We start from the raw sequence: 25543 nt of genomic DNA on the forward strand, positions 1-25543 counted from the left end.
TGGCTGCAAATTATCACATGGGCGGGGCAATAACCTTTCGATATCACATGCACATTTCTTTTTAAAATGAGTCCCTTACGCTGTGGTTTCATCATTTTATAATTAACTAAACGTTTAATTATCGTGTCCAATGTTTATAAAGTGTTATATTTCCGCTCCGTCCCTCACTTGTATGTTAGCTTCAAACTTGTACCCATGACAGACGTAAGCAGAATGCAACGAAAATGTAGTCTGTTCTGTTCTGCATATGGTAAGGAACACACCATGATTTCCAAAATGACAGTTCATAAACCGAAAATCACACCTTCCTGCATAGTTTCAGCATTTCAGCAAAGCCCCCGCCACTATCAATCTCACTGCCTCACCCACAATATGATCTCTGTGTTAAAATCATATTTCACAGCCAAACAGTTAAGCCTCTGCTCTGAAAATGTTTTTGTTTATAACATGCCAGGCCTTGTTATGGCTGTGACAGACATGAGAAAGATAAGGGATTTATTTCCTCCTCGGTTGTCAGCGCTATTAGCGCAGCACAGCAAAAGCTCCAACACAAATATCAAGAGATGCTCGGCCTGGAAGGATGCATCAGTGCTTAGGGTTGTGCTTGTTGGGTTTGAGTCACATTGTCAGTATACAATGGCTTGAGGCCCGATCAATGCAAGCAACCATCCCTAGCTGAGCTTTATTTAAATTCACTCTAATCTCGAAAAGTGTAATCCGTAAATTAACTGTAATCATTTACTGCTTCGGAACATGTTCTGCTTATACAAAGAGCTGAACAAAGGTTGAGGCTGATCCACACTTGCCGACAATCGGCAGAGCCTATTCCATCACTGCTGCCGTAGACTTCTAGGACAAGATCCCCTGAACACAAAAGTTGCAGTCCATGCACCAGAATCAGAATCAAGCTCAAAAATATTTGGACTACTACAGATTTAGGTGGTCATTACGGGTTTGGTGGACCCGGGACCCCCCCCAGACCAGGCCGGCAGAGTAGACCACCATATCATGACCAAGGCGGTGATCAGAACGGAACACAGCCAATACACCACCAGTACCGCCAGTGCGGACAGACTGCCGCAGCCGGCGGTAGGCATCTCCAGGCCAGCAGAGACCATGTTTCCGTCAAGCATATTGCAAGGTTGCACACCGCCAGGATTTCTGGGGCCGTTGCACCACCATGAAAAGCCTGGTGGAAACGAACAACATAAAAGGAGACACTCACCTTCAGGAACACAGACACGTCCGCAGCGGCCATAGAACCCAAACTCAAAGTCTTCCCACTGCTCCTGCTGGCCATACAACTCCAGAACCAGCGACAAAGACAACAACCCGTAAGTACACCCACCTAGCACACACTGGAGGGAGGCTATTAGCACACACCCACTCACAACACACACATCCAGCACAGCTAGCGATGGCCTCACACACACGCAAACACCCGTACCAACACACACACACCTACATTCACACACTCACACACAAACAACACACACAACAGCCAACATACACGTGCCATACACTATTCCACCATTGTCAAACACATTCATACACAACACCACTGAGTCACACAATGACAACACCATCGCAACCACAGAGGTGCATTGGCAGAGAGGCACCCTGCACACCTCCACCGGACCACACATAGTGGCAGCAACACGTAACAACAGCACACAACCAATTCAAAGCAAAGCACTGCCAATGTGTCTGATCACACTCCACGTCCACCCAACGTTTACCCAACACAAAGCACATCACAGATGCATCACTACACGCACAGATGCTCACACAACTACCACACAATGCCACACAACACCATCACAACAAGTCCATAGCACAAGTCACCTACACAACTCATGCTGCTACACAAACACATCACATATACAGAAGACACACACCAAATCACACACATACAACACATACATGTGGAAGGAAAGTCAGGACAAGTTTGTTATCCTCAACACCAATGGTTCTGTGGTGCAGATATACTGGAAACAATATGTTATTAGAAAAATAAACTATGTACAACATAGGCCTACTGGCTAGTCCACAGGTGTTTAGTGCCCCAGGCACACTGGGCAAAGCCTCTGGCCCCAACTTGACTCCAGACTGCAAAGTGGCCTCCACATGGCAGGGGCATCAATGGGGCAGGCAGGCACCTCAGGGGTCCGGGGGGCGGAGGTGTGGGCTTGTGTTTGGGAGGGCGGTCCTTTGGCTCGGGTTTTGGTTTGGGGGGCCTTTGTTTTAGGCCTTGGTTGAGGGCAAATGGCCTTGGGTTTTATTGTTCAAATTTCTTTATTGATAATTAAGACTGAGAAAGGAACAGGGGAATAGGGATGAAGATACAAAAGGGCGACACAGTGCCCAACAATTCCCAACTAGAACCTGGCAACAGGCCAGCTCCCCCCCTAACCTCCCCCCACGCAACCTTTCCCCCCCCCCCCGGGAGTGCTAGACTGAAATCATAGCCATCAGATAGGATTTGGAGTTGAAAGGTTGCCCGTCCCCTCACGCACGTGTCAAATGGGCCCCTATTTGTGTAGTCTGAGGAGTCGCAAGAACTTGGGACATGTCAGTTCACAAAATTCACCAGAAAGCAATATAAGAAATGGATGCCATAGCTCTCTGAAGGAGTCTCCCTATGATGAAAGGGATAAGGAGATCCTCTCCATCCCCAGGATCAGTCATAGTCTCTGTAACCACCCCAACTGTGTAGGAATCCGAGATGTCCCCCAGTGTGTCAGAATGTTTTGGAGGGCCTCCCCTAGTGCCAGGCCTATCTGTCGACCCCATATGGACTTGAGCGGGAATGTCAGGGGGTTCGGAAGACCCAATAGGAGATAGGCTGGAAAGCGCAGGAGTTGGGTGTTCATGTGAGTGTCGATGTCCTGTAGGACCCCCTCCCAGGATCCAGCCAGCCTCGGACACTCCCACAGTAAGTGGGTCAGGGTGCCCATGGCGTCACACCCCCTCCAGCAGAGAGGTGACCGTGTGCAGTCGATTTGGTGTAGTCTAACGGGGGTAAGATACCAATAAGTGGTTATCTTTATCGCAGTATCCATGTTCGTGGCGCAGCGCGCTGTGTGGTGTGCCCTGTAGCGAATCGCCACCCACTCCTCTGGTGTTAAGGATCTCCCCAGCTCAGCCTCCCAAAGAATCTGGCTCAGAATACTAGAAATTGGAACTGCGCATTGCAATAGACCGTACAGATCCGATATAATGCGTTTGTCTGATTTCCTGGTCAACAACCATTTTTCATACTGTGTGAGGGGGTGGAAGGCCATCTCCCTAATCAAAGGTAACACATTCTATCCGTCTACGGGAGGGACTGGGACCTTCGAAGGTCTTGGATGCCCCGCTTGTCCAACAGATGCCTGACCGAGCAATGGCTGGAGATTGTCCAGTCCCGGTAGGCGCGGCTGTCCAAGCCCGGGGAAAAGTTCCTGTTCCCCACTATATGCGTCAAGGGGGATGGAAGAAGGTCAAGTCACCCGAGCAATTTGCCTGGTCCCATGCCTTCATTGTGGCTCTGGTAACTGGGGATGAATATAAACCCCCTGGTCTATGACGGGGGGGGAGGAATGGGATCCCACACAGGGGAGCGGCCGCCACCACCCAATCCATAAATAACCAGTGCTTGTCCGATTCTGATCTGGACCACTCCACCAGGTACCGGAGTTGTGTGGCCCTATAATACTGTCACACGTCTGGCACTCCCAGGCCTCCCCTCACCGGGGCCTGTGTCGCCAGGACACCGGCCATTCTAGGCCTCTTACCCCCCATATAAAGCGGTGAATTGCTCTCTGCAGTGTCTGAAGGGAACCGGATGGGGGTTCCACCGGCAATGTCTGGAAAAGGAAGAGGGCCCTTGGAAGGATCGACATTTTAATGGCCACAGTTCTACAATCCACAAAATTGGGTAACGTCGCCACTCAGCGAGGTCGGCCCTGATCCCCTGCAGGAGGAGACGGTAGTTGATGGAGGCAGTCTCCGTCACCGTTCGGGCCACCCAGAGACCCAAGTCAGGGACGGAGCTTTCCTCCCATTGAAAGGGGTAGAGCTGTGTCAGTTCATCCCACGTCTCCCACAGTAGTGCCAGGTCAAGCACCCTGGACTTCTAGAGATTCACCCGGAAGCCCGATACCGCACCGAAAGCCTCCACCTCCTCTAGAAAGACCGGGAGGGACCTCACTGGGTCATCAAGTGTCACCACAACGTCATCCGCATAAAGCGAGATCTTGTACTCCTCCCCTCCAAATCGGACCCCGGTTACCTCTCGTATGTCCCGCACTCTATGCGCAAAAGGTTCCATGTATAGAGCGAAGAGCAGGGGGGACAGCGGACACTCCTGTCGGGTCCCGCGTCCCACCGGGAAAGGAGAGGATGACACCCCTTTAACCCTAACCGAGGCCCTCGGCTTGCTGTATGCTCCCTCTATCCAGTCCCTGAATCGGGACCCTAGGCCAAAGTGTTAGAGCGTTGCGTGAAGGTGGGACCACTGAACACGGTCGAACGTTTTTCAGCGACAATGCTAAGCAGCATTGCATGACCCCCCGTCGTTGCACCTTGTCCACTGTGTGCAAAAGACACTGTCGGCCCGGAATAAAGCCCGCCTGGTCCAGGCCAGGCATCAGTGGGTTCAAACGGGTTGCAAGGATACCCATCAGGAGCTTAAAATCGACATTTAGTAGTGAGATAGGCCTGTAGGAGCCACAGTCCTCTGGGTCCTTCCTGGGTTTCAGGATGACCACTATGGCCACGTCCAGCATAGATGACAGCAGATCCTCTGGCTCCCTGATGTTGCTAAAGAGTCTGGTCAAGATGGAAGCCAAGCTAGAACAAAACCAGAAAATCCATCCGGTCCAGGGGACCTCGAAGCCTCAAGACGGGCTATGGCCGAAATAACCTCCTCCAGGAGGATGGGAGCTTCAAGAGGGACGGCCTCTTCCGGTGTCAGTTCGGCCCTGCGTGCCTGTTCCAAAGCGGAGCGAGAGCCCAGGGTCAGTCCGCTGTGCTGAGTACAGGTCCCGGTAAAAGTCACGGAAGGCCGTGGCGATCTGTGCATTGCTTGTGACCACCGGTCCCCCCGGGAGTCTGATTGAGGACACCTCCGCCTTCTGGTGTCGAGCCCTAAGTCTGTTGGCCAGGAGGCAGCTGCATCTGTTGCCGCCCACATAATAGGAGCGTTGCAAGCACAGGGCCGCGTATTTTGCCCTGTCCAAGTCGATCCCCGCGAGTTGCCGCTGAGCTGCATTAAGTTGTCTCCAGACCCTTGGGGCCCCTGTCCTCTTGTGTATTGTTTCGAGCTTCGTCACCTGCTGCTGCAGTTGAGCCCTTTTCAAACGTCTGAGTTTATTATCTTCTGCAGAAATCTCTATAAACTCTCCCCTAATCTTGCCTTCAGTGCATCTCGCAGAAGGGGGAGTGGGGTGTCAGCCGTGTCGTTAAATTCCAGATAAGTGGCAATAGCTTTGGAGATCTGGGAGACCACATCCAACCTCATCAGTCGCAGGGGCCATGGGTGGGACCCGGCATGCCGAGGGGGGCTCCAACCGTGAGGGCAACTGCTGCTTGGTCTGATAATGCACAGGGAACTATGTCTATGTCTATGTCTCCCACCCTCTGCTCTTTAGTGCCCAAGAAAAAAATTATACAGAACGTAGGTCTTATGAGCTGTGAGTAAAAGGTGTAGTGTCTAGTGTTGGGGTGTCTTTCCCTTCACAGGACTCTAAGCCCTCACCCCTCCAAATCCTCCAGGCCCCTCGCATGCTTGGCCTCTGTCCCCCCATAGCGTGAGAAGGATCAGTCCCGGTCCTGATTTAGCACTATATTGAAGTCGCACCTGTCTCTCTTGGGTAGACATTACCTCTGCAAGGGCACTGAGGATAAACCTCTCCTGACCCTCATTGGGGGCGTATATAGACACCACCACCATCTGGGTCCCCCCAATGTGAATCCTATAGGTCCAGAGATGACCCCGTACTTCTGCTACCTTGTCGTCCCCCTCCCCTTGAAAGAACGTGACACCAGGATCGCAACCCCTGATGCTTTCCTCCCATCAGATGAAAAGTGTTGCTTGGGAAAGGCTCTAGACTGCATCCTGTGTTAGTCCGGGGAACTAGTCAGGTCTCCTGAAGGAGACATGTCCACGCCTGAGTGCTCGAGGTATGAGATGATCACTCTGCTCTTGATCGGATTATTCAACCCCTTGACATTAAGTGTGATTAGTTTCATGGACATGGGGAATGGGAGAGGAAAGCAGAGCCGAGCAAAATGTCTCCAGGATGAGTTCCGCTGCATCCCACCTCCAGCAGGGGGACTGTAGTATGTGTAGGTGTCCCATGTGTGTAGTAGCTACCCTAAGCATAAGCGTCACGCTCCCGTCCCCCCAAGACAAACAAAACATAACAAATCAACATGAACAAACAACCCCAGAAAGGGGAGCCCGGTGAGCTGGCGTTGTCCGGAGGTCAAGCCTCAGTCCATAGGGCCTGCCCCCTAAACAATTCAGTGTACTTTGGGTGCCCCCCCAGCCCCCTGCCTGAGCTATGTCACCAGCAGATGGGCTCTCGGTGGTCACCCCATGTCTTTAGCTGCCATCTTCCTGTCCCTACCTATGGACTCCAGGACCGCTCTCCTTTCAGATTCCATAGTCTCCTTGTCCGGTCTGGGTCCGCCATGCAGAACCGTCTGCAACCTCACATTCCTCTTACTCCTGCGGTCCATTGTAGGAGAGTTCCAGCCCCCGCTCTGGGGGTCATCCAGCTGGAGGACTTTATATGCTTCTTTCAGTGAGCGCAATTGGTGTAGCTTACCCGCCCATCGGAATATAAGCCGGAAGGGGTTTCCCCAAGAGTAGGGGACTTTGTGCTCTCGGAGATGGGAGGTTATCGGATGAAAGTCTCTCCGCTTTTGAAGGGTGATGGATGCCAAGTCCTGGTAAAGGAGCAGAGTGTGCCCACAAAAGGTCAAAGGGTGTTGCTCCCTTTAAAGGGAAGTCATGGATCCAGGCCAAGATGTCGGCAGACGAAGCGTGAGGCGGCCTCGGCGGGCCCACCCTGTGGATCCTGTCGATGCACACCTCCTTCTCAGCAGACTCCCCTAGGATCTGATGGAATTGGGCTCTGCATACAAGAGTATGTCCCCCTCCACGGCCCCGGTAGGCGCCCCTCGTATATGAATATTGTTCCTCTGTGACCAGTTCTCAAGGTCTTCTGCGTGAGCCTGGAGCTCTATTTGCTGGTCTTGGAGCCGGAGAATTCCCTGCTGTAGCTGTTCAACCTCCTTCCCTCTGTCCTTTTCATGTTCCTCCAGCGACGCCACTCTTTCGCCCACCTCCTCGAGATCCCTGTGCATTACCTTCAAATCTTGTGAGAGGTCCCTCTTCACAGCCTGGATATCGTCTCGGAGTGATGCAAAGAGGCCTTCTAGAAAGCCCCCATTTCCTCCCCTGCCTCCTTGTCTAAGTGCTGACCGGGCCCAGGGGTCTCATCCTCCACTCTGCCTCCCAGTGGCTTGGTTAGCATGTCCTTGATGGATCTGTCCTTTTTCCCTTGCATTGTCGCCATTGCCACGGACCCCGTGGAACCAGCACGGTAGGCCTCACGCAGCTCTCCTCCAGGCAGGAGGGCAAGCTCGTCCCACCGGGCATCTCTCTCCCAGGTCTTCAGGTTCTGCTCCAGTCACAACAGGCACCCAGGGCCACCACGAGCGTGCCTCCGCCAGGGCCGTTGCACCCAAGGAATCCGTAAAGCGAACCCCCAGCCTCCTATCCTGACCGGCGCAGCTCGGGACCTCACCCCTCCTCCTCGGGCGCTCTGTCCTCAGCCGGACACCTCAGGTGCCCCCAGGGTGTAGGATGTCCCAGGGCCCTGGAGAAGTGTGGCACAATGGTTAGCGCGGCAGACCCTGATGCAGAGATCTGGCCTGGGACCAGGGTTCAATTCCCACCTCGGCGGGTCTTTATTTTCGCCTCAGTGCCTAATCTAATTAATGGGTCCCACTCTGCAACTCTGGTCAATAGCTTGCTTAATCTCCACAATGGCCCTCACAGCGCTTGGATGCCTGGCTTCACCCTGGGGCTGTCCAGGAGTGGGCGCCTCACAGAGAAAAGCCAGGAGGGGTTCCACAGCGGTATGCGTACAGCGCTTTGAGACCCTAACGGGTGAGTAGTGCGCTATACAAGTGCGAAGTTTACAGTTTTACCTCCACTCCGCAAGTCTCCTCCTCCGATGTGGCTCCCGGGGCCCTCCTCAGCTCCCTGGTGTTAGGTTCCTCTGCTCAGCAGACAGAGCCTCTCTCCCAAAACGTGTACTCCTTCCAGGGCCCCACCACAGCAACGCCGGTCCGGGCCAACCCCTCCTCGGCCACGTCGACCGCCGTGCCCCAGCCCCGCCTTCCTCCGTGGCCTCTGCTCCGCTGGCAAGCTCCGCTCCATCCTCTGTCCGCACCTCGACTATGGCGCCCGCCTTCCGCAATGCTGTGCGCTACCAGGCGGTTATCCCCAGTCGCGAGTTGGGTCTCTGTGGTCTCTCAGGCCGGCCGTCAACCTCCTGCGGCTAGTCCCACTCCCCGGGGCCCTTCTCACACAGACTGCCAGGTCCGCCTCACCACGCACTGGGCGCCACCATTTTCTCGCGGCTCGAAGCCGCTGTCCGCACTCGCCTCAATCCGGTGCGGGCGGGTGCTCTGCACGCACTCCCGCTGACGACGAGACAGGGCCCGGGTCTTGGAGACCCCAAGAGCGTGCTGGAGAAGCCCCCCAGGGCTACAGGTGGGGGAAATCCCAGGTGGTGGGACGGAGTGGCGGGATCGTGCGTCCTATCCATCTGCCATCTTGGCTCCGCCCCCCTTGGCCTTGGGTTTTAGAGGGATGACCTTGAGTTTACCCAAATATGGAAGTAGTCCCCTCATATGTCACTCTCTGCATGGTATTGTCACACATAATCAATACAAATCCTGCCACATTGGCTGATACCCATAGTCGATGTGCATCTACCAATGATCTAAACCACATATTCCCACTAGTAGACTACCCAAACTAATATAAGCCTAACATTAGCAAGGTGTGAGTGTGTACTTACCCCCTTGTGGCTGCTGTGCTGCCCGCAAGTGCCCATCTACCTTAGGGTCAGACAGCACCTCCCCTCATTGGGAGGACATCCCCAGTCGAGCCTCAGCGGTCTTACGGGCCCAGCGTCTCAGGTCCTCCTGCGCAGGGTCTGCACTTGCTTGGCGATGGCATTCCAAATCCCCTTCTTCTGATGGGCGCTGACTTGCATAGGGTCACAGTCAGAAGGAGAAAGTCATGTAGAGTGGCATCACAGCAACAGCAGTGAACTTCACACATCAGACACATCTCATGCCCACACTAACGTGTCTTAAAAGCACAAACGCACTGTTAGAAATGGGGTTTCTGGTTGGCAAGGGTATGCACCTAAGCTAGGTAGAACCCACCCACTCTAGACAGGGCGAGGAGTTACACACCCAAGATAAGCCCTGCCCACCCCCTTTGTAGCTTGCTATGAGCAGTCAGGCCTATCCAAGAGGCAATGTGTAAAGCGATTGCACAACACACACAACACATGTGACACACTATTCCCACCACAAAGGAAACACAACACCAAGTTATATAAAAATAAACTGTATTGTACACAACATCATTAGACCAAACACAACATGTCAGTGATACCCTGCTACCCAAGCAGTTGTCAGAACATTACACAGTACTGTTATTCTGCAAAAACCAGTAGTAGCCACATATAACACACATGTTACTCATTATTCTGCAACATAAGCAGTAGTCATGAAAAACATTACTACCAGTAATGCATATCACAAGACCCTCATAAATGGCCATACCAGGAACATCAGGAAATGTATGGCAAGTCATGAAAATATATTAGCATTAATGCCCATAACAGGAACATAAGCAAACACATGGCAAGTCATAGGAATCATAATAGCATGAATGGCCATAACAGGAACATTAGCAGACCATCAGATAGTGTGGTTTTGCTGACGCACCACACATTATCATTAAGAAATGTCAAGACATCATGTGAATGCATTCTCACTGTTGCCACACGGAAGAGGCAGTAAACCATAGCCCCATAGTGGTCATGCAGGAGCCCACAGGCTCCTAGGTTCAGGGATCCAGTGGAAGCGGTGTTGTGGAGGAACTTTGGGCAGGCCGGAGACCTTCGTCGAGGGTCACCACCACCGTGGTATGATTATGTTTCTGAGAGGCCAAACAACAGGGGCCTTGCACGACTCTCGCAGGGGCCAAAGGCACTGTGGGAGCAGTCACTCTCCTAGCGCAGTGACTGGGGGAGCGGGATTCACCCTCACCCCTGTGACTTGCTTCTCTGGTGGTAGCCACCTGTGTCCTTGAGGTGGTTGCACTTACAGACAGCCTCTGGGCACGCTGTGATCCTACAGAGGAGAGCACCCGGGCCACTCCTTCTGTCACCTCGAGCGTCTGAGCCCTGGGAAGCCTTCCCAGCACCACAGAGCTGCCAGCTCCTCTTTCTATGCAGTGGCTCCTCCGCACTGAACCCTGGCTCCAGAAGTGCCCCAGGATACTTCTTTACGGCCTTCCGACCTGAGCGCCAGGGGCACCAACTAGAACACTGTTGCTCCCGCCTTCGTCTCTCCTGTGCCCCGGGGGCACGTTAAGGATCTCGCTTTCAACACGCTCGACAGCCACGAACGCCCGGGTCGCGTGGTGACTTCTTTTCAGCGGCAAACAGCGATGCGCTCACAAGGCACAATGTTCATTAAAAGAAAGCACTTTTCCAGGCACTATGTTCATAAAAAAGAAAGCAAATCTCAAGGCACTATGCAATAAAAATGAAGCGCTCCTCATGAGCTACAAGCAGGCAATTGCAGGGGCCACAGCGCCCAGCCCCTGGGGACACAAACATGAAGCACAGGGTGGCAGGGCCCAGCAACAGGCCAGCACAAAGGGGATTCAGACAGTGGCCGTTCTTCCTAGTGACCTAGCAGGTCACAGGTCAGCACAGCAGCAGTCTAAGGCAGTTTCTGGTGAGTCCCTCTAGCAGCATTCTGTGTCCAGCTCCAAGTAAGTTAAAGGTCTCTCTGTGTCTCATACATGGGGAAAATCCCCTGTACTTATACTCAGTTTTGCACAACACTAACAAAGAGGAGGAGAACGAGGTTTCAACCAGTAATAACTGGTTCCAGGAGTGTTCCCTCTCTTCTCCAACACAGGCTCCAGACAGCAGTTGGGGGTAAACGAGTCCTTTGTGTGAGGCCAGGCCACAGCCTTTACAAATGCAAATGTGCCCCGTCTCCCCTTCTCTCAGCCCAGAAAGACCATTCAAGATGCAGCTGTACCTCTGTGACACCTCCATCCTCCCTGTGTACAGGTTGTCTGAAAAGTATGCACAAAGCCCAGCTGTCACTCTGCCCAGACGAGGATTGGAGTCAAGCTGCAAAACACCAGAGTGATAAGCACAGAGAAATGCTCACTTTCTATAAGTGGCATTTCTATAATGGTAATAAAAAATCCACCTATACCAGTAAGCAGCATTTCTCTCTACCATTACAACTATACCAAGCATGCCTACGCTAAGCCTCATAAATCAGACAATATCCCCTAGAAATAACGCAGGGCATTTCCAATGCAATCCTATGAGAAGGCAGCACTCACAGCAGTGAGACACCAAATAGGCTGTTTGTCACTACCAGGACAGGCCACACAACCAGGCATGTCCTGCCTTCCACATACATAGCACCCTACCGATAGGGCTAGGTAGGGCCTACCTTATGGGTGACTTTCATGATGTAAAAGGGGAGCTCTGGCCCTGGCAAGTAAATTTAGATGCCAGGTCCCTGTGTGCAGAAAACTGCACACACATGCCCTGTGCTAGCAGGCCTGAGAAAAGTTTAAAAGGCTACTTTAGTGGGTGGTGCAAGCAGCTCCACAGGCCCGCTAGAAGCATTTAATTGAAAGGCCCTAAGTATATGGATACCACTGTACAAGGGACTTACAGGTAAATTAGATGTGCCAATTAGGTTCAAGCTAATCACACCAACTTTAGAAGGGAGAGCACCTGCACTTTAGCAGTGATCGGCAGTGATTAAGGGCCATATGTACGAACACTTTTTCCCATAGACACAGAATGGATAAAAACCTTTGCTACATCTGGCCCTAAGTGCTTAGAATCCTAGAGTCAACAACAAGAGGTCAGAAGAAATATGAGAAAGGAGGCAAAAAGTTTGGTGGTGACCCTGCAAAAAGGGTCAGGTCCAACACTCACCAACTCCTTTGCCACCTGCATGCATCCACTCCATGCGTGTCGTCACAACGCCTTTCAGCCTCACACACACCACTATCAGACAGGAGAATAACACCTGCTGTTTCGGTGCCCCATATAACTGCCCATACAGAGGTAGAACCCCGTCCACTAGCTTCTCCAACTCCTCCTGGGTGAAGACAGGGGCCCTATCTCCTGCAGGGTGTGGCATTATGGCTCCCATAGACAGTACACAGTAGCTCACGCAGTGGAGGTCTTGCTTGCACGAGTGTCAGGAGTCAAGTGAGTTATGCAACATAAAACGGCAGTCACGGCCGCTGCATACATGACCGTTACCGCAGGCGGTGATCATCATTGGCCCCAGTGTCCGATAGGCAACAATGTTATCCAATGAGGAGTTGCACAGCGGTTGTGACCGCCTACCGCCATGGAGACTAATGCCAGTGGAATGAGGTCACTTCCATCTGTCCTGTGCATGCAGGACATGTGGCTGCCATATTACATGTAGTTAGTGTATTGTAGGTGAATAATAAGTGTGTCATGGGAATTGTAGTGATGTGCATAGATTGATTATGTTCACACATCAAAGCTGGGTTCACACATGTGACATTCATGGACAGTGTAGTTAGATGTACTGATGACTATGACAGGACATCTGCAGTCACTTGCTGCCTCATAGACGGGCTAACCATAACTGTATGTTAAAACGTTACATACACCTTCTTACCCAGGGGAATAGGGTGTTGTTACATGGAAGTGACACATGTTTCATGTGTGGCAAGTGGTTGTCTGGGGCTGCAACAATAATCTAGGATGGCATACATGTTCAGGCTACATGCCTAAATGCATTGTGTATACTTCAGCATTATGTCCACAGTACTATTGTGTGCTACAAGTATGGTGTTAGGTGGCATGTGAACTATCAACATCTACTTGTGGTTTTTCCTCTCTCCTATTCCTAGATACTGTGTAATAATGAGAATGAGACATGCACAGGTGTACAAGCCCCTAGTCAACCTTGCTACCCTGGAAGAGAGACACATCATCCAGACTTTTCGTCTGAACAGTCAGGCCATCAAGGAACTGTAAACCCAGTTAGAGCCGGATCTCTTGCCTGCCACACGTAATCCCTATGCCAACCCTCCCACAGTACAGGTCTTATCAGTGCTACACTTCCTTGCCTCAGGCTTGTTCCAGATTACAGTGGGCGTGGCAGCAGCGATGTCTGAGACGATGTTCAGTCTTGTGTTGAAGGATGTACTGTGTGCTTTACTCAAACACCTAGACACCTACATCAGGTTCCCCCAATGTGGAGATTTGTCCACTGTTAAAGCTGACTTCTATGATATGGGACATGTCCCTCATGTGATAAGGGTCATAGATGGCACCCAACCTGCTTTGGTTCCTCCCAGGGCCAATGAACAAGTGTACAGGAACAGGAAAAACCTTTACTCCATAAATGTACAGGTGGTGTGTCTCGCTGACCAGTATATCTCCCAAGTGATGGCCAAGCTTCCTGGATCTGTGCATGACTCCTACATTCTGAGGAACAGCAATGTCCCACACATGAATGCACAACTACAGAGAGAGAGGTCCTGGCTCATTGGTATGTTTCCAATAGTATGTGTCTAACTGCCATGTCACCTCTCTTCACATTCTGCCCTGTGTCTCTACCGGTATTGTGATAGGTTAAACCTTTGTGCACACAGGTGAATCTGGCTATCCTAACCTTCTGTGGCTGATGACACCACTGAGATACCCGACAACAGATGGGAAAAAACACTTCAATGAGGCCCACAGCAGGACAAGGCGTGTCATCAAGAGGACCTTTGAGCTACTGAAGGCCATATTCCAGTGCCTGCATGCCCCGGGAGGTGCCCTGCTTTACAGACCACTAAAGGTCTGCCAGAACATAGTTGCCTGCTGCATGCTACACAATCTGGCACTGAGACATCACATACCATTACTAGATGTTGAGGAGGTGGTAGCTGGACCAGTGGCTGATGATGGTGCCATAGAAAGTGATGAGGATGCAGATGATGAGGATGTATCTGACTCTAGGACAAAGTTGATCCACCAATACTTCCAATTAAATTCAGGTATGTGTTAACTGTATTGTATGTGAACTGTACTCCTGCTTGCCTTGTGACATTGCTCCTCCTGGTGTGTGCCATCAGTGGAGGTGTTAAGTGCAGTTATCCCTATGTGTGGGTTTGAGGCGAAAACATATTGCCCATCAGGGGAGGTGTTACTGTTAAAATAGTGCTACGTTTACTATGCCATTGGCCAGCATCACATTTGCAAAGGTTTGGGCATGTTCTATATTTCCAGTACTGTTGTGTCAACTGCAAAAAGGAACGCCAGCCAAAGTAGTGTTATCAGTATTGCTGCTTATCCTCACTGTAAACAATGGTGGAATATGGAGCCTAACTTATACTGACAGTGGAATTTGACCTTAGTTGGGTAATGTCAGACGTGAGGGATCGACCATTTGGAATATATTCCTTGAAAATCTTGATCTGACATGGATATGTGTTTACATTCCACTTGCCAATTCGCACTGGGGAGGACAACAATGTACTTTATGTGTGTTGAGTGGCCAGCATTGACTCCTATCGTGATAGTTGTCCCTGTTTTGGTCTATTTGCAGGTCAGTTAGGTGGAGCTTCTCTGGTTCCTGGCTTGACTAATGGCTTCCCTGTCACAGAATTTCAGAATATGGCTGTTCAACTATCACACTTGCTGCACATTGCTCCCCCGCTGCACATTGCTCCCCCTTCTGTCCATCTTATGTACTTTTCCTGATCAATGGGTTAATTGAAATGACAGATTGTACTACAGAAAATCATACTTGGTACAATAAAGCCACGTAAGCAGAAGCTGTGCTCAGTGGTGTTTAATGTGATTCTCAAGCGCTATGGGTGATGAGTGGGATCATGGTGGATGAAAACATTAGAGTAGTTGGCTCAGCTGTTGATAGTACAGGTCCAGTATCCAAGGGCCATGGGAAAATGGAGACATGCCAGTGGACAGTCAACAGAGTGACTCAGTGGCACACAATGGAGAATGTTCAGGAGAGGGTCACTTCCTGGCAGTGGTTTTGGTCTTGGCATCAGGTCATGCACGATGCCTGCATGGACAAAGTTGTTTGCGTGGGGGTTCCTCAGCTACAGAGGGAGGGGTGCTAGTGTCCTGTGGGTACTCTGGAAGGGCCTCCATTCCACTAGCTGTGGCAGAAGTGGATGGGTCAAGTTAGTATGTGGCTAGTGGAAGGGGCCTGCTGGTGTGATGGTTTTACATGCAGGTGTTAAACTGTGAGGTGGGAATAGCAGCTTTTCATGTGTACAGAGTAATGCACTGTGGGAGTTGTAGTGCTTGCCATTGTGAGTGCTATCCGTGCACTAGGGAGAGACCTTGTGGGGATAGTGGCAGTGGAGTGGTTTGGCATGCAGAGGAGGGGCATTGGGTGATTGGGTGGGGGAGAAGTGTAAGAAGGGGAGAATTGGGGAGTGATAGGGTGGTGGGGGTGCATGCTGTACAGGAGTCTTTGATGCCAGGGGAGTATTAGTGACTTACCAGAGTCCAGTCCTCCGGTTATTCCAGTCAGGCCCTCAGGATGCAGGATGGCCAAGACCTTCTCCTCCCATGATGTGAACTCTAGGGGAGGAGGTGGAGGCCCACCACCAGTCTTTTTGATGGGAATCTGGTGTCTGGATGCCATGGAATGCACCTTCCCCCGTAGGTCATTCCACCTCTTCCTGATGTCATCCCTTGTGCATGGATGGTCGCCTACTGAGTTTACTCTGCTGACGAACCCCGCCATAACTCCATTTTCCCAGCTTGGATGTTTGCTGGGCCTGTGCTCCCAACAGTTGTGGCTCTACCCAGACGATTTCATTGACCATGACCCTCAGCTTTTCGTCTGTGAATCATGGGTGCTTTTGAGGGAACATGGTGGTAGTGAGTAGTGAAGTGGTTTGGGGGGGTATTGTGCGCAAGGGTGTGGTGTTTGGTGCTTGATGGGGTATGTGGGGTGCTTAGTTTTGTGTGCTGGTGTGTGGTGGTGTTTGTGTGCAGTTGTGATGTGTGTGTATAGTGTTGATGGTGCAGTTGTGTGGTTTGTGCTGAGTGTGAAGTATATACGTGCATATGGTGTATCAGTGCTAAGTAATCAGTTTGTGGGTCCTTGCTGTGTCTGTCTGTGGTTGTAGTTGCAAAGGATTGTGGGGGTGTGTTTTATAGTGGTGTGTGTGGGTGTGTCTACTGTGTATATGTGTTGCAGGTGTGGGGTATTCATACTGTCCAATGTGGTGTTGACCGCTGTGGTGATTTGTGGGTCGCAAAATGGAGAGGGGAATGTTGTCAGTGTGGCAGTGCTGGTGGTGAGACCGCCTCTCTCCCGATCTGGGTAGGCCTGGAGATCTTGGATTTGTGGCTGTTTTTGGTTGGTCTTCAGTATGTGAATCGTAATACGCTGACGGGATACCTCCAACACTGGTGGTCTTTTGGCGGCCGCCTCCATGGCGGTCTTTTGAAATGACCGCCAAACTCATAATGAGGGTTTTAGTCACGTGCTATAAAGAACTACATGTCTAAGGAATGTAACATGAGTACTTCAAAAGTATCATTTTATTGCAGGAACCCAGGCAGCTAAAACTCTCTATACCAAGTCAAAGGTCGAAGGAGATCACCAGAAAAAAGAGGATGTTACATACAGCACCTTGATTCTTCAAATTTGGAAAAGAGGCTTCATAACACATCTGATCCACATCCTGGGAACAACACACTAGGAGAGGGGCTGAATAACTGTCAGCAAAATTAATCTCTTTACCTCTTAAACCCACACCCTCCCACTGAATACCTTAATGGTCAACATTCAAAGCACTTTCTCTCCTAGATCTTGCTGCCATTCTCACCTCCCTCAAAGACACTTCTTATGAGCATGAGGTCTTACCCTCGTCCTTCATAAAAGTTCTCTCTGAGAATGCTCTCTTACTACCCCTACTTGCCTTTGTCAAGGTCCCTTTCACTCAAGGCATCTTACCAGATATACTCAAGACCAACCAGAACCCCCCCACACTCCTAAACAAATCTACACTAGATCCTGATTACCTAGCCATCTACCACCATTACTCTCCTACCACTCATGGTCAAGATTATTTAAGAAGCAGTTTATGTTCAGCTCTAAGATTACATCAATGCTATCTATTTCATGCATGACTAACAGTCGGATTTCGGGTCATGCTGCAGCGTAGACCCATCATAGACAATGGCCTCTTTACCACAAATGAAGATGACCCCTGTGACACCTGCTTTCTGATATTGCTAGACTTCTCAGCTGCGTTCAACTCAATTGCCACACAATTATATGCACACTGGTACCTCAAATGTAATTTACTGGCAATGTTCTCCACTGATTCTCCTCCTACCTTTCCAGATAAAACCAGTTTGTTCACATGGGCACCTCCATGTCACAGAAGATCCTGTTCAACTGTGGAGTCCCCAAGGATTCCATAAGGTCCCCTGTCAATGTTTACAAGGAGCCTTTTGGTGCTATGCTCACAGATAACATTATCAAGATTCAACAATATGCATATCATACACAGCTCTGCTTGTAAGTCTCCTCTGCTTCAGACATCCAATGCCTCAAACAATTCTAGCACATTATCCATACCTGGATATCCAGCACCTACCTAAAGCTGAGCTAAGAAAGAATTTATGTTAAGTGGCAAAAACAACAAGCAAGAAACAGTGTATATCTGTCGCAATGACCAAATCTTGATGGTTTTGAACCCCAACTTAACTCAATGCTAAATCATTTGGATTTACTCTGGACAATAACCTGACCCTCAAGTAACATACTGCCAAAAAACAAGGTTGACGTGGTAACAGCTCTTTCTTCCAAAAAGCAAATTCAGTACTGCTGTTCAAGACCTCTTGCTTTTGCTACTGATGGGTGGTAAAGCCCTGTTCCATGGCCTTGAGGCCTCCACAGTAGCCACTTTAGGCCATCCTACACGCTGCAGCACATCTCATTTAGGTGTAAAGTAATATAATTCAACTATCCCTACTCTGGCTGTATGCGACTGGCTCCCCTTGACAACCTGCGCCATCTTCAAACAAGCATTGGCACAGTCAACAGATGTTGCCTATGTAAAAGCAATTGGCTTTTCCAATTACTTTTAGCCATATTGTACAGCAGCATGGAATGGTGTAGAGAACAGAAGTGCGGAGTGGAGTGGCATAGACTGGAGTAGTGTAGAGTGACGTACAGTAGGGTGAAATGGCATAGTATAAAGTGGAGTGGACAGATGTATAGTAGAGTAATGTAGGGAAGAGAGGAGTGGTGTACAATGCAGTGGTGTAGAGAGGATTAGCATAGAGCACAGTAAAGCGGCACAGAGTGCTGTGGAGTAGACTAGAGTCACATGGAGTGAGTGATGTGGAGTGGTTTATAGTGGGTTGGAGTGGCTCATAGTAGAGTGGCATAGAGTAGATTGGTGTGGAGATGTGTAAAGATTCACCAAACAAATAGTAGATGAATATCCAAGTTTATTCTGTCCATGAGGTTACCTCCAGCTGACTGCTTTCCAATCCACTACTGCCTAAATCCTTTAGCAAATATATTTCCCCCAACTTTTAAATTCTGTGTTATATATTCAAAGTTCTACCGACTCTACACCTCTCCCCCTTATACTAACAGATGATAATTTTCAAGAAGAAGAAAAGAAAAGATTATGCCTTTCCATCTTAAATGCAATACTGTGTCACAACCTACCTGGAGTCTGCTGAACGAGTGGCGTGGTTCTTGTTCCTGAATGTTCAGCCTTTGCCCAGGTAGGGGCGACTCTTTCTGGTAGCCACGGTGCTGCAGGCGATAGGAACGCCAAGGGCAGCCCGTGTCCTTCAGAAGTAGTGCCAGAGGGAAAAAAAACCTAAAAAGGGGAAAAAAACTCCAAAAAGAAAATTTCCTGGAACAGGAGCAAAAATCAATAAGTAAATATAAGATCAAAAAGAACAGGAAAACACTGGAACAGACGTGAACCAGTATCTGACACAAGGAAGAAGGAGCGAAGACACCATCCAAACAGAAAGTGTTGTAGCGCAAGGAGGGAAAGAATCACAGCCCATAAATACCCAAAAACAGGAAGCGACCAACAGGAAGTGCAAGGACACCATATTAGATAGGGAAAAACACATAGAAAGTAATGGACAAGGAGCCATAGAGAGTAGGGAACCAAAGCATTCTGGGAAGAGAGGGGAATAATGGGAAAGAAGGAAAAACATAAAGGGAGGCACAAATGAGGCGACAGAAAGAAAAAGGAAAACAATAGCAGGTGAGTGGGGGAGGGTTAGACATGCCTGAATGCGTCCGCGCTATGAAGAAACGAGGCCCCATGCCCAATTTGGGGCCTCGTAAGCTGCACGATAGACTTGGGGCGCGGTGTGTCTCCGTGCCGCGCGCCGCGGCTGAGCCGAATGTTCGGCTCGCGCAGGGCGGCGCGGCACGACACACTGAGGCCCTCAGTATGACCCTGGCGGTGAGTGATAAAGTGGCGGTAATACCGCCAACAGGCTGGTGGTAAATTCTGCCGAATTATGACCATGGTGGTGATAACTCCCATAGACAGCCAATGTACCACACCAACCACCAGGGCGGAAACAACACTCACCACGGTGGTAGCCATCAACAGCCAGGCAGAAGACAAAGCACCGCCCACCATATTAAGACACAGCAAACCTCCACCTTTTCCAGGGGTGTACCAACGCCAACAAAAGCAAGGCAGAAATAGAGCTCAGAAGTGAAAGGACTCCCCATTGGAGACACAGGGAAGAAGTACGCCACCATTAAACCTGAACTGCAAGTTTTTCTGATGATCTTCTACGTAATGCTCCACCTGGAACGTCAATGCCGATGAAGACGGTGAGTACAGCCACCTAGCACACAAGGGAGAGTGGGAAGAAAATGAGTAACACACACGAACGACACACACATCATACACACAACCAGCTGCACACGTAAACCAATGGCACAGGACACACGGCATAATAAAACACGGACCAGATTGCTGAAGTACTGACAATGTTTAGCATAGCAAAACCCACCACACAAACCAAATATATTTACAGATGTACATAAAGAGCCAATGCCCAGTCCAAAGTCATAAGGGCAAACAGGGCCACAGGGCAAAGTCCAAAGCCCAACCTGTATCCTGACACATCCGTAGAGAACACTGCAGGGGCCTCATTTTGCAAGTGGGAAGACACCTCAGGGAGATGGGGGGCACCTCAGCAGAATATGGGAACTTCCCCACTAGTTCTGGAGGGGCCTCCATGCCCATTGCTCTGTCCTGGGGAGTGCAAGGCCACAGTCACTGGAGTGGGTGACTTCCCCACTGGTTCTGGAGGGGGCAGTTCACACAGCAGCCCCTGGAGTGTGGCCTACATGGCGTCCGTTGGCGGTGACGGCTGCACTGCGGTGGTGGATGGGGGAGCCTCCTAGGCAGCCTTTAAACTCTCTGATGGATGCACTGTGGTGGTGGATGGAGGAACTTCCTGGGCAGCCACTGCATGCTCTGATGGCTGCATTTGGTGGTGGATGGAGGGGCCTCCTGGGCAGCCTCTGCACTGTCTGATGGCTGCACTGTGGTGGTGGATGGAGGAGCCTCCTGGGCAGCCTCTGCACTTTCTGATGGCTGCACTTCCTCATCTGGCAGAGGGGGCCCAGTGACAGCTGGTGGTGGTGGAGGTGTCAGCCTGACAGCCTATGCTGGCGTAGAGTGCTTTGTCTCCTCCAGTACATGGGGAATGGATCCCTTTCCCTTCCTGGCAGGGGTGGATAGGTTCTTCCCCTCTCTGTCTGCTGCTGCAGGCCCCTTCCCCTTCTTCACAGGTGGTGCAGGCCTCTTCCCCTTCTTTCCAGGTGTTGCAGGCTCCTTACCCTTCTTTACAGGTGCTGCAGGCTCCTTCCCTTCTTTACAGTTGGTGCAGACTCCTTCCCCTTCTTTACAGGTGGTGCAGGCCCCTTCTCCTTCTTCCCTGGTGGTGCTGGCTCCTTCCCTTCAACAATAGAGGTGTGGTATCCTTACCACCACGAGTAGGTGGTGCTACCACTGTCCCCCTGGACTGTTTGGCTGAGGTGCTGGGCTGTGTCCTGGGTACCCTGCCCATACAGGCAGGATGGGGGGGGAGTAGGGAAGAGGTCAAATTGGGAAAGGAAAAGCTTTTTAGGGACAGTGGGGTGGGAGGAGTAATGGGAGTGGAGGATGAGGGAGTGGTTGTTGGAGGTGTATGTCTGCTGGACTTGGGTGCAGGTGCATGGGCAGTATGCTGATGTGAGGTGGATGGCTGTTGGGTGTATGAATGCTTGCATTTGTTTACTTTTGGAGGGGGGCAGACACGGTGGGAGAGGACACAGGGGAGGTGTGCATGGCTGTTGTGGAGGTGTCTGCCAGTGAGGTGTGTGTTCTGCATGTTGTGGTGATGCTGGTAGTGGATGTTGATGTAGTGCATGCAGGTGTGAGTGTGGACGTGACTGGGAGGGAGGTGGTGGAGGAGGGGGAGACAGTGGAGGCAGTGGATGTTGTTGCGCCTGCAACTGTCTGGTGTTTGCATGAGTGCTTGTGTTTGCCTGTGCCGCTCTTGGGTGTTGTCTTGTGTGCATGCTTGTCTGTATGTGTGCCTGGGATGGGTCGGGGTTGAAGAGAATGGGACTGGGAAGTAGGAGTTGAAGGAGGAACTGTAGAAACAGGGACAAGGGATGCCATCAGAGAGAAGGCCAGAGCCTGTATCTATCTCTGTTGGGCCGCCAATCCACCGTGAATGCCTTCCAAGAACGCATTGCATTGCTGGATCTGGGATGCCAGCCCCTGGATGGCATTCACAATGGTTGGCTTCCCTACAGAGATGGATATCGGGAGGTCATTAGCCTCCTCACTCAGGGCAGCAGGGCTCACTGAGGTGCCTGGGGGCGAAGGAGATGCCCACCCTCCTGGGTGAGCGGGCAACTCGCTGAGGGGATACTGGGAGGGTGGTGCTGGTACGTGGGTGGCGGCTGTACCTGCAGCAGGGGTGGTCACAGAGGTGTCCGCCACCACCAGGTAGCTCCCATCAGAGGAGGTATCAGAGTCTGTGTTGTCTTTTCCAGTCTCCACGTGGTGCTCCCCTCGCCCTCCGTCCCACTGGTTCCCTCGTCGTCGGTGGACTCTGCCTCCAGGCTCCTGTGGGATTCAGCTCCCTCTGTCGCCGGTGCCCCTGCTTCTCCACCAGATGATGCTGATGCACACAAGGACAGGATAACAAAACAAGAAAGGGGGGAGACAAAGGATACACTTGGTCAATGACTGCACCAATACCACCATTGGCATGCACATCACTGTCGCACACAGGAAACAGGCTTAAGCACTATGCATTGCACTACCAGTGATATGGCTAGTCACTAAGGCAAGATGAGGACCACACACCGCCAAGTGCAGCACACATGGGACCCACGATGCCCTGCCTGAAATGGACTACTAACAAGCTAGGTTACCTGTATTTGCCATGCAACCATTACCCTAGAGATGACCCACGCTGCAATGTCTGGCCTGGCTTTAGGGGCACCCACTAACACACATCCACCACCCGGATACCACCCCCACCAGCCAAAATATGTAATGAAACCACTGTACTCACCACTTTGTGGCTGCTTTGATTCCCTCAAGCACCCATCCAACTCTGGGTAGGCCACCGCCAGTATGAGGGCCATCAGGTGGGTCAGGGTCCGACGGGCACCCCTTCTTCATTGGGAGGCCATCCCCAGCTGGGCCTCCGTGGTCTTCCGTGCCCAGAGTCTCAGGTCCTCCCACCGTTCCCGACAATGGGTGCTCCACCTGCCATTGACCCCCAGGGTCCTTGGCTATGGCACGCCATAATCCCTTCTTTTGATGGGCGCTGACCTGCAGGGGTAATACATACAGGAGAACTCCATTAAACAAACAGTCCAGCCTGTCACACACATGGCCCACCATACCCGATTCCATCACCATTGACACACACAAAGGCCATCTCACAACATGTACACTGCTAACAGAGAATCCCCCCACCCACCCTTACACAATGCCTTCACACACATCTCCATGCATCCATGCCACATGCATTGTGCCCAAAGTGTACTCACCTGTTGGTCTGGAGGCCCATACAGCAGTCCGTACTGGGGTAGGGCCCCATCCACCAGTCGCTGCAACTCCTCCTAAGTGAAGGCTGGGGCCCTTTCCCCAGTCACACGGGCCATGGTAGGTTCCAGACACAGGTCACAGCAGCACACACAGTGTAGGTCGTCTCCTGTTGAAGGTCAGGAAACAAGTAAGGATTGAGTTAGAAAATGGCGGTCATGTCCACGGCGGTGTACACCGTCCCCACCGGCATACATCCCCATTGGCCACTGTACTCCATAGGGCCCAATATTATCCACGGAGGAATTGCATGGTGGTGCAAGACCACCTACTGCCACGACACCCAACGTCGGCGGGATTGCCTCACTTCCACCTGTCCCACCATACAGGACATGCGGTTGCCATTTCGGGGGGGGGGGCGGGGCAGGCCTATCGACAGTTACTGCATCATAGGTTAAATAGGCATATACTTTGGCATTTACACTGTCCCAATACAAAGGTGCAACATGTGGACTGATGTGGTTTATTTGTTCAAATTGTGACAGCCTACTCTCTCTTGTGTCCCTTAGATACCTAATGCTGCAGATGAATAGGAGGTGGAGACAAACCCCCATGTACAGACCCCTAGTGGACTTAGCTGCACTGGAGGACAGGCACATTATCCTCACCTATAGACTTGACAGGGCCACAATCACAGAGCTGTTTGCCCAGTTGGAGCCTGACCTGATATCTGCTATCCGTCATCCGAATGGGATGCCCCCTCTTGTGCAAGTGCTATCAGTGCTCCATTTCCTGGCAACAGGTTCTTTCCAAGTGACAGTGAGCTTGGCAGCAGGAATGTCACTACCAATGTTCTCAATCATGTTGGCAAGAGTGTTGTCTGCCCCGGTAAAACACATGCGCAGCTACATAGCTTTCCCCCAGGTGGAAGATTTGGCCACTGTGAAGGCTGGATTCTATGCAATGGGACACGTCCCCAATATTATTGGGGCAATTAACGAGACACATATTGCATTTGTCCCCCCGCCAGAACGAACAGGTGTACAGGAATCGTATGAGTTTCCATTCCATGAATGTGCAGATGGTGTGCCTGGTGGACCAGTACATCTCCCACATCAATGCTAAGTATCCTGGGTCAGTGCATGGTGCCTTTGTCCTGAGGAATAGCAGCATCCCAAATGTGATGGTCCAACTATAGAGGCACAGGGTGTGGCTTATAGGTGAGCCTTGGTCCCCACCCAGTGTATGTTAGTAAATGCCTCTGGTGTTAAACTCATAGGATAGTGTGTGGCTAAATGTTGTCCTTCAATACCTTCAGGTGACTCTGGCTACCCAAACCTATCATGGCTGCTGACCCCTGTGAGGAATGCCAGGACAAGGGCTGAAGAACGTTATAATGAGGCAAATGGGCAAACCAGAAGGATCATCGAGAGAACCTTCAGCCTCCTGAAGGCCAGGGTCAGGTGCCTCAATCTGACAGGTGGATGCCTGTGCTACTCACCCGACAAGGTCTGCCAGATAGTCATGGCATGCTGCATGTTGCAAAACCTGCCCCTCAGACGCCATGTACCTTTTCTACAGGAGGAAGAGACTGGAGATGGCCCTGTGGCTGCAGTAGACCCTGATGACAGTGAGGAGGAAGAGGCTGAGGATGAGGAAAACAGAACCACAGTTATCCCCCGTACTTCCAATGACACACAGGTGAGTCAGTGCAATTTCACATTTCAATGACTATTGGTGTATTCTGTGTGGCTGTGGCATGATGGCATTACTAATTTTTACCGCTACTTACTGTTGCCTACGGATTCTCATTTTACAGATGCTAGTGCAATGACAACTGTATACTGAAGTGCTGACTACAGCCAGCTACAGGTCATTATTTCTTTGCTTTCACACTGTACAGTTAATTTGCCACGGATATAACTGTTTCCATTAATACACAGTTTCTACACATGACATACAAGTATTTGAGTTGTGTTCAAGGGTGTTTATTGTAATGCTAAGAAACTGAGGGGAAAGTGCAATGAAATGGGGTCATGATGGCGGAAAGTCCAGGGTATAGTTCCAGTCTGTTTGTAGCACAGATGCAGTGTCACAGTGGCCATAGGA

This window comes from Pleurodeles waltl, chromosome 12 (genome assembly GCF_031143425.1).
Source record: "Pleurodeles waltl isolate 20211129_DDA chromosome 12, aPleWal1.hap1.20221129, whole genome shotgun sequence".
NCBI lineage: Eukaryota > Metazoa > Chordata > Amphibia > Caudata > Salamandridae > Pleurodeles > Pleurodeles waltl.